Source organism: Hevea brasiliensis, chromosome 9 (genome assembly GCF_030052815.1).
Source record: "Hevea brasiliensis isolate MT/VB/25A 57/8 chromosome 9, ASM3005281v1, whole genome shotgun sequence".
Taxonomy (NCBI): Eukaryota; Viridiplantae; Streptophyta; class Magnoliopsida; order Malpighiales; family Euphorbiaceae; genus Hevea; species Hevea brasiliensis.
The window spans coordinates 37,288,414-37,297,973 of record NC_079501.1 but is presented as its reverse complement, the minus strand read 5'-3'; positions in this window follow the sequence as shown (position 1 = coordinate 37,297,973).

Here is a 9,560-nt window from a genome sequence, read left to right as displayed (position 1 = left end):
TCATCGGGTTTCCTATAGCCTCAATGCACATACTCATCCCAAAATAAAGGGTTTACACAAACTCTCTGATTTCAACTTTTAATCTAGGAGGAATTTTGGGCCTTAATAGTCATATAATATGGTATTAGGCAATTCAACGATTCTTACATCCATGAAGGATTATCATTCATCATTTTAACATCATTTGTCATCATCACATAATTGTTTACATATTCAGAATAAGAACATAGCCATGTAACATGTCATTTCATTTAAGCAAAGTAGTGACTCTCATAACATCAATTCTTATCATCACATAATCATTTGCATATTCCCAATAGGAATATAATTATATAACTTATCATTTAATTTGGCAAAGTAGTAGCATCTTATTCCATAGCATTTAGAATCAATCACATCACTCTCCAATAAGGCAGATTTCCCAATCACAATTAAACCTAGAGAAAGGAGTTTTTAAGATCAATTTTTTTCATAAAAACATATCAATTTATGTCTTAACTTTCAATGGAAATCAATTTGATCAGCATTTAGACATGTAGATATTCATTTATAACCCTTTATTCACAAGGTGTTCAAAAAGGTGAGTTATTATTTGAGGAGGAACACCTATTTGATATCTTATTTTCTATCAATTCTTTGGGCACCCTAAAGATAGAATTTGCTCCTATGGCCTTCATACAATTTGTAGCCTGGTGTCTTAACTTTCATTTAAATCAAGAATCACCCTATTTCAAGGTCTAAATCTCAAGTTATGCTTATTTTTCTACATACTGTCCAGTTTCTACCTGACTAGGTCTGGCTACAATCAGAATTCATGGTTCCTGTTCATAGGCCAATTTGACCATTTTAAAGACACATTCCATCAAAGTAGTCTTCATAAAAAATGTTCCTACATGTTTTAAGTTTCCAATGATTTAAGAATCACCTAATTTGGATGCCTATATTGTGAGTTATAGCTAAATTACTAACTACTATTCATGGATGCAGTGTCCTGAGAATTTCGAGTTTCCAGATTTCTAGTCCAGGTTTGCACTTAACATTCATGCACTTTACACCCAAAATTTGCACAGGGTCTCTAAAGAAAAATTTTAGGCCTATGTCTTAGGTTTTCAAAGCATCTTGTTGCACCTCAATTGGAGTTGTACAGAGAGAGTTATGCCATGTTTACTACACAAAGGTCACAGGGCTGATTTGCTGAATTTTAGGAAATTCTAGTTTTGCAATCCTAAATTTCTCTAAAATTTCAACCACTTTAGGTCTAGGTCAAACCATAAAAATTGTAGGTCTATGTCTTAAGAAAATTTTGGTACAAATTTCATCTCAATTAAAGCTTTATAACTCAACTTATAGTCAAATTAGTACAGACTGCTCACTGGATATACCAATTCTGGCAGTCACCATTCAAGGGTGCGTAAAGTAACAATTTTTGCCAATAAGCTTAAACAAGAACTTACCTCAACTTAGTTCTAGCAATTTACTCTCAATTGCAACTACTTTTCATAAAAAATCCCCAAGTCAATTCACTGTATAGTCTTGGTTTTCCAACCCAACAATTCTGCCTCTTAAATTAGCTCACAATTTCTTGATTTCTTCCTTCTCTTTCACCTTGATTTCATGTGTTGATCATCAATTCCTTCAATTCCATCACAAAACATCATCTTAGATTGTTGAATTAGAGTTTTTATTTGAGGTTGGATGAAAGAAAATGGAGAAGAATGGAGAGAGTGGGTCAGCTTAATGGATTGAAGAAGAAGGGTCGGCTTAATGGATGGAAGAAGAAGACGCCAATTTTTGTCATTTTATATGCCTAGATATTTATCTCTTCTTTACATATGTCTCTTTGCCATTGGCCCCCTTTAATTAGTGATTAATTAACTTAATTAATCACACTTAATGATCTTAATTAAACTCAATTAGATGCTAAGTTGGAAAATTTTAATTTTTCCCCCCAAACTTCATTAATTTTGTAACAAAATCCATAGGTGTCTTTTTCAAATTTTTAATTTAACCTCTCATTTAATCCAATTTACATATCATATTCAATATTTGAATTTCTCACTGAAATATGCTGAATACGGTCTGTAAATTTAGGGCATTACACATGCCCTAAACCTACTTGTCCTCATGATACACAATATGACCATAGCTCTTAAGTACTTAACCACTTGTCTCCCCTATGGCCATTTAATCACCAGGCTTCTACGAACCCTTAGAGTCGACCCTAGCACTGAGGATGCCATGATTGTCCCTCAAGACTATGGTCTCTGCACCATGGATGTTTTTCCACATATAGGGCTTAATGTCCCCACATCATCCCGGAGACCACAGACCCAGAGCACAACAACCAGAGTGCCTACTGATCAAGGTGGTACAGCTATAGCAACAGCTAGTATGAGTGGAGCTGCAGACCAAGGCGAGTCACCTTAGTCTTCTCATGACAATGATGCTTTAGCTCGCTTAGAGCTTCAATCTGTTTAGGTGGAGGATTGCTAGATTTAGATGGAGGACAATAGCTTCAAATGCTGAATAGATAGCTATGAATGGAGGAGACATAGTACTTATAGAGGAGCAAATGATCCAGGTATTCTCTCTTTCTCCAGCACCTGTCCTCTCATTTCCCTTCATCAACTCCACCACCTTTAAATCCATAACTTTCTCTTTTTATGTGTTTCTTTTGTACACATGCTATTCCTGTGCATAAATTGGATTATCTTCCCCTTTGGTTTTTGCTATTTTTTTATGATGCCAAAAGGGGGAGATATTTTAGCTAGTGAATGCTTTTGGATGTATTTTAACTAGCAAATGTATAATTTTAGTTTTTAGTTTCTTGACATGATGTTCTTAGCTAGTGGTTGTATAGTTTTTGGATGTTGATATTGTCTTTTGGGTATTTTATGATATATTAATTCATATTGGCTCATATTTTGGATTATTCTTAATCTAGCAATACTTTTTGCCATGTCATTTATCTAAGACTCATGACATCATGCCGTTGCATCCATTGATTAAAACCTCTCTTGTATGCTCTCTTTAATTTTGTTTATTAAGGTATCAATTGTTTTTAATGTCACACCCTACCCCTCTGTAAGGCATAACATGATCCCGTAGTATACCTAATGAATTACCAACTTCGCCTACTGATAACCCATTAAATACACTACAAGAGATTTTCAAAAAACTTTTCTTACTTCTTTTTCAGTGGTGAGCACTATTTACAGGTGTTAAAAACCTTTTTGAACTGAGGTGAATTAACTAACACATTTAGGCTATTAGTAATTTCTGTAAAACAATTTTGGCAGAGTGCCCTCCGTAATTTGGATAAAACAGTTCTTCAAAAACCTGTAAAAAGTACTTCAATATTTTTCTCAATCTCAAACTCTAGCATAATTCAATACAAATCCACAATAATTTTTCAAAGACTGAGATACAAGAAATATAATACAATTTTTACAAGTCCAAATAACTCATAATTTATTTTACAACTTTAATGTACAATTTTAATTTACAACTGCTCAAAACCAAGAACACTATATACATACAATGAACATACATTACAGTACAAAATGCAAAATGTGGTATACTCAATATACCCGATGATCTCTCAATGTAGTACTAGCAGCCTAGTCTGCTACCCTGTCAGTCTGTCTACCAGCGACAGCAATGAAAAGCTATCGCTGAGTAAAATTTACTCAGTGGTGCACAATAACAATTTGAATTGCGATACATAAATCTTTTATTAACAAATCACAAATCAAATAGTTCACAATTTACAAAGTTCATATAACATAAATTTGATCAAATAACTGAATAATACAGTTTGCCAATTAATAATACCATTTGATCAAATAACTGAATAATACAGTTTTGCCAATCAATAACACCATTTGATCAAATAACTGAAGAATACAGTGTTGCCGATCAATATCACAATTTAAGCCATGACACAATTTTTCCGCACATGCCGTGTTGTACACCACGACAAGACACACTCACCCCAATAATCGAAATCAATGAGGGAGGAAGCTAGCTATATAATGAGTACTCATCCACACTCACCTCAGACTGGGAAGTCAAAGAGGGAGGAACATAATCACACTCACCCCAGACTGATAAGTCAAAGAGGGAGGAATATATCAACAGTGTCATGCCAAATATGAATCAAAACAATTTCAAATCACAATATTTCATACAAACCATAAATCACATTTTATCTTAAAATTTCCATTTGCAAAGTTGGCAATACAATAAGTTCCAAATAATATTCCCAAAACCAAAGTAATCAAAACTTATTCATAATTCATTTCTCTACATAAATTTACTAGTAAAAGCAGTGAATATAAAAGTATTGTGCACGGACACAATTTAAAACTATAATGTTGAATTAATTTTTAAGTAGAAAATGAGAAGTCAAAATTATTGTGCACAAACACAATTTAAAATAATAAAACAATAACATATAAATAATCGTAATTTATTTCAATTGAAAAGTTTAAAAGAAATACTTATTGTGAACAAACACAATTTAAAACAATAACATATAAATAATCACAATTTACTTCAATTGAAAAATTCAAAAGAAATACTTATTGTGCACAAACACAATTTAAAACAATAACATACAAATAATCATAATTTACTTCAATTGAAAAATTCAAAAGAAATACTTATTATGCACAAACCTCTGATAATTGTCTCTTGGCTCTGACTCAGTATTTCCTTCCCCTCCCTGAGTCTTTGCTAACTGAGAAACACAATTTGAAGTGTTTCAGTACTAATTTAAACTGTCTCTAACGATAATGCTTGATAATTAATTCACTGAATTCATTTATTCGCTTAGTCAACCTACTATGTCGACCCTTGGTACATTCTAGGTAATTTAGGTTTTAATGTCATTAATATGTCACATTCGATAGTCTTTTAGGGTTGGTACATGTTACCAAATTCATTTCCGTGTATACTGCATTTTCTTGCAACTTGCTGGATTCCGGGATACTAGTTTGACCTAGCCGGACGACCTAGTTTCCTCGGTTTTCGGGTTTCGGTCAAAACTACAAACTTGTAGATCTATGTCTTATTGCATGCGGGGCAAAATTTTAGGTCATTCCGAGTTATTTAGACCAAGTTATGGTCATTTTACTATTGCTGGTCAAATTGCACAAAAATTGGTCATTTTAGGTCACTTTAGGTCATTTTAGGTTCGGCCAGTTTTTGGACCCGAACTTGTGCAAGCTGTTTGACTTGCTTATGGTCATTTCTGGGCTTTGGTGTCTTCATAAGACTTGTAGATATGGGTCTTAACTATTCATGGTTAAAATTTCAGGTCAATTGGACCTGTGTTGAGTGAGTTATGGCCTAAACACTAACTGCTGCCCAAATGGTCAATTTTCAGGCCTCATTTGCACTTAATCCGAATTTGGTCATTTTTCAAGCTACCTTGCAAGCAGAATTTTGGCAAGCTACCTTCATGAAAGTTGGCACATTTTGTGCCTAGTTTCACCTCCAATTGGTCTCATACCAATTGGAGCCTCACAATTAAAGTTCTAGGCCTAAAACTCAAACTGCCTTATTGCATTTCTTGCATACACATCAAGCATCACTTTTAACACTCACCAAACTTAACATTCAAACCAATTCTGGTTGTACCACAACCTAAACTTAATTCACAACACATTATAGGTCATTTTGGCAGCTTACAATTACATTCAACATACACCAACAAGTGCAGAATTTTTCAATCCAATTTACAATAATTTAATCACCTTTTTATGCTCATTTACATGTCCCACTTCACACCACCTTACACACACTCAAACTGCCATAACAACCAACACATTTTAACATCATTATTCTATAAACCAAGCATGAATTCCAGCATTCCTCAAGGGTTAGCAAACTGCCACAATGGTACACTTACATTCCATTACTTTCCAAGCTTTAAACTTCATTTTACATTTACATATACTAAGTATACATTACCCAAACAATTTCCTACACAATATACATTTAATCAATCAATTAATTCACCATTTACAAGCACAACTAAAGTGCCTTCAAGGTGCTTCCATGGCTGCCAAAAGTGCACATTCCCATTCAACATCAAAACTCAAAAATTTCTCCATAAATCAAAGACCCATAATATCCTTACACACTTTAACAAAGCAATAATCAAAAACTCAAACTTACCTATTGTTGGGACTTGCTAAACCTTGAAATTTCTTCTTTTTCTTGCTGCCCAAAGCTTTCCCATGGTGTGGAGACAAAGTTTGATGAAGGGAATCTTGAGTTTTAAGTTGAAAATGGGGGAGGATTGAAGCTTGCATGATGAGTTCTCATGGAGGAAAATGGAGACCCATATTCGGCCATGGAAGTGGAATTGAAGAAAATGAATGGTTTTCCTCATAAAATCTGTCCACTTAGTGCTTTTACACGTCCATAATGCTCCACTAATTAAGATTTATGAATATAATATATGCCACTCACTTTAGGTTAATATTAGTAAAATTAAACTTTTAATTATTCCCATATTTTTCCACTTAGTTTCTCTTAATTATTCTACACATGGAATTTCATTTTTCATGGCATTTTCAAAATTTAATGCCACTTATTTTTAATGGACATTGAGGTCAAAAGTCAACTCGGGGTGTCAAATAACCACAATGCCCCTGTTCGGGTTGCATTCCCGATTTTTTGGTAACACCGGATTTTGTCCGTTTTTCGATTTCCCACTTTTCTTTGTACTAATTATTTAATTTTTATTTAATATTTCTAATGATATTTATACTTCAATAGGGGTCTATTTACGTCCTAAAAATATTTTTCAGGGTTCTCCACAGTCCAGGGCTAGTCAACTGTCCACGCCGTGACTTCCCGGTGCGGTCACCCATCGCTAGGGTTCTCGGCTCGCTTAACTCAGTTGCATTTCTTTACTATTATTTTTTCTTTATTTTTCTTGTATTTTCTTTTCTTGTATTTCATTATTTAATATCTCCTCACTCATATCGAAGTGTAGTTCTAGGCATTCTAGCTGTCCGGACAACACTGGTCACCGGAACAGTAGAATGCACTACCGAACTTAGGGGTGTTACATTTAAAAAGGAGAGTACAATAAGGGAGAGATTTTTTTTACTTACACACTTCACTTGTGGTCAATTTCTTTCATCCACTAATTGTTTGTCATCATCAAAAAAGGAGAGATTGTTAGACCTAGGGGTCTTAATCCATATTTTGATGATAATAAATAATTAATGTGCTACTAATTTATATTGAAAGTGTTTGTGTTAAGATTGTAGGTCCCAAAATCAAAACAGTGAAATTACTTTAAATCAAGGTGAAAAAAGAACAAGAAAATAAAGCAAAGCATCATGGGATTCTACAATGTAATTTTTATTTACTTTTAAGCTATGTGCATCTCATTTAATGAATTGTGTTAGTTCAAGTCTAAGTATTTTTAAGAAAATTCTTATTGTCTTGTTTTTATCTATTTCTTGACAAAGGGATCTCTAAATTTATTTTTTTTTTGTTTTTGATTGAAGCAAAATTAGCTTTTGAAAATTTTTTAGCTGAAAATTTTATTGAATTAACTTTCCAAAACTTCAAATCGATCGAAAATCTAACTTCGAGACCAAAAGTTATGCTAATTTTGAGTATTTTGACATTTTAGGCAAAATGGACTTTGGCAGTTGAACCCGGGTTTCTAAAAGTCAAAATAACGAGATTTTAAGTTGTTGAACAACTATTTTTTGCATTTAATGCACTCAAACGGTTATATTCTTGCAAAAACCATAAATATGGGTTATTTATGACTAGAGAAAAGTAACAACAACTTTCCATTTGAGAATTTATTGATTTCTAAGTCTTTCTACTCTTTCTCTCTATAGACTTGAGTTTTTGCAATTAATCTCTTGAGAGCTTGTGTTGAGTTGTAAATTTATTGTGTTATGAGATTGAGAGTAAAGTTGTTGAGAGTCTATATTGTACTAAGGGTGTTCTAAAGCATTAAATTACTTTTGTGTGAAAAGAGGATTATAAAAGAGCAAGGGTTTGCTCTTGTGAATTGTAAAGGGTTTGATATTAACCCAAAGAAGATATTTAGCAAAATTAACTCTCAAGAAGGGCTTCAAGAAGAGGTCATAAGCTTGGAATAGTCGAACCTCTTTAAATCCTTGTGTTCATCTTTTTCCATTTCTCTCTTCCTTATGGTTATTTTTCTCAAGTTTCTCTTAGCCTTCAATTTTTTTTTTTAATTAGAACCCAATTCACCCCTTCTTGTGTTGCTACAAGAGACAACTACTTAGTTTTCTCTTCGATTAAAAAAAAATGTTTTCTTTGACCCATTTTCCTAAATACCCCAAATGCTAGAAAAGAAGCCGTTGTTTTCCTTAAAAATAATTTAATTTTCTCTTTAACTAATGTTGACTCATTTTTTTGAGTGCCTCAAATGATAGAAAATGCAAAAAATATTTTCTATAAAACAAACGAAGCCTTGTATCCTTGAATATCAATTTAGGCTCTATTTGTTTTGCGAAAAATATTTTTCATATTTTCTGGTGTTCAGGTACTTAAGAAAATGGGTCAATCAAAATATTTTTCTGATCTAAGGAAAAAATAAACTATTTTTAAGAAAAATAACTTCTTATTTTTAAAAAAGTAGGTCAATTTTTAGACTTTAACATTTTTTATTAAAATGTGAAAATACTTATATATGCATAATATAAAAACATACCATTAGTTCAACATTACAACCAAACAATGAAAAATTTCCCAAAAAACAATTTTCATGAAAAATATTTTCCATACACAATTTAAATTTTAAAGCCTTAGTTAAATTTAAATTTTAAGATCAATCAATTTTGATTTATTTAGTCAATTCCTTTCAGAACTAGATCAACTAAATACCTCCTAAATTAGATAACCAATAATTGTTATAATAAGCTAATAATCTAACTATCCAGTAAACAGACATTACAATGCACAAGGCAAAAAGGACTGGCACACTGATCTTTATCATTGCCATTGGTTGTTTTGAAGCAGAAGAGCACGTTTTATAAGGTTATTTCCTATTTCTCTTAAACGGCATATCATTTTTCTCCTTATTTTTTTTTCTGTTATTTATATAAATTTTAAAATAAAAATATGACAAAAGGCATGTTTAAGCCTTTAAAGTTATATCTAATAGTCACATAAATCTTTAAAGTATTTCAGGTTTAATTAAATCCTCTAACTTTTAAAAATAGATAAAAAAGACTGAATTATAATTTGCTTCTGATTTAAATCTAACCCAAACTATGTACGAAAATTTTCTAATGTACAGGATCCTCATCAGTAATTTTATATGTCTAATTTGCAACATCATGACAGATATGCTTTTCAATCTATTTTAGAATGCAATATATATCTACCATGATGTTGCAATTTAGATATATAGGATTGTTGATGAGTATTTCATGCACCGGAAGATTTTTGTGCATAGTTTTAGCTAGATTTATATTAGAAATAAATTATAATTTTTTTTATCTATTTTTAAATTTAAATAGTTTATTTGTCCCTAAAATAGTAAAATA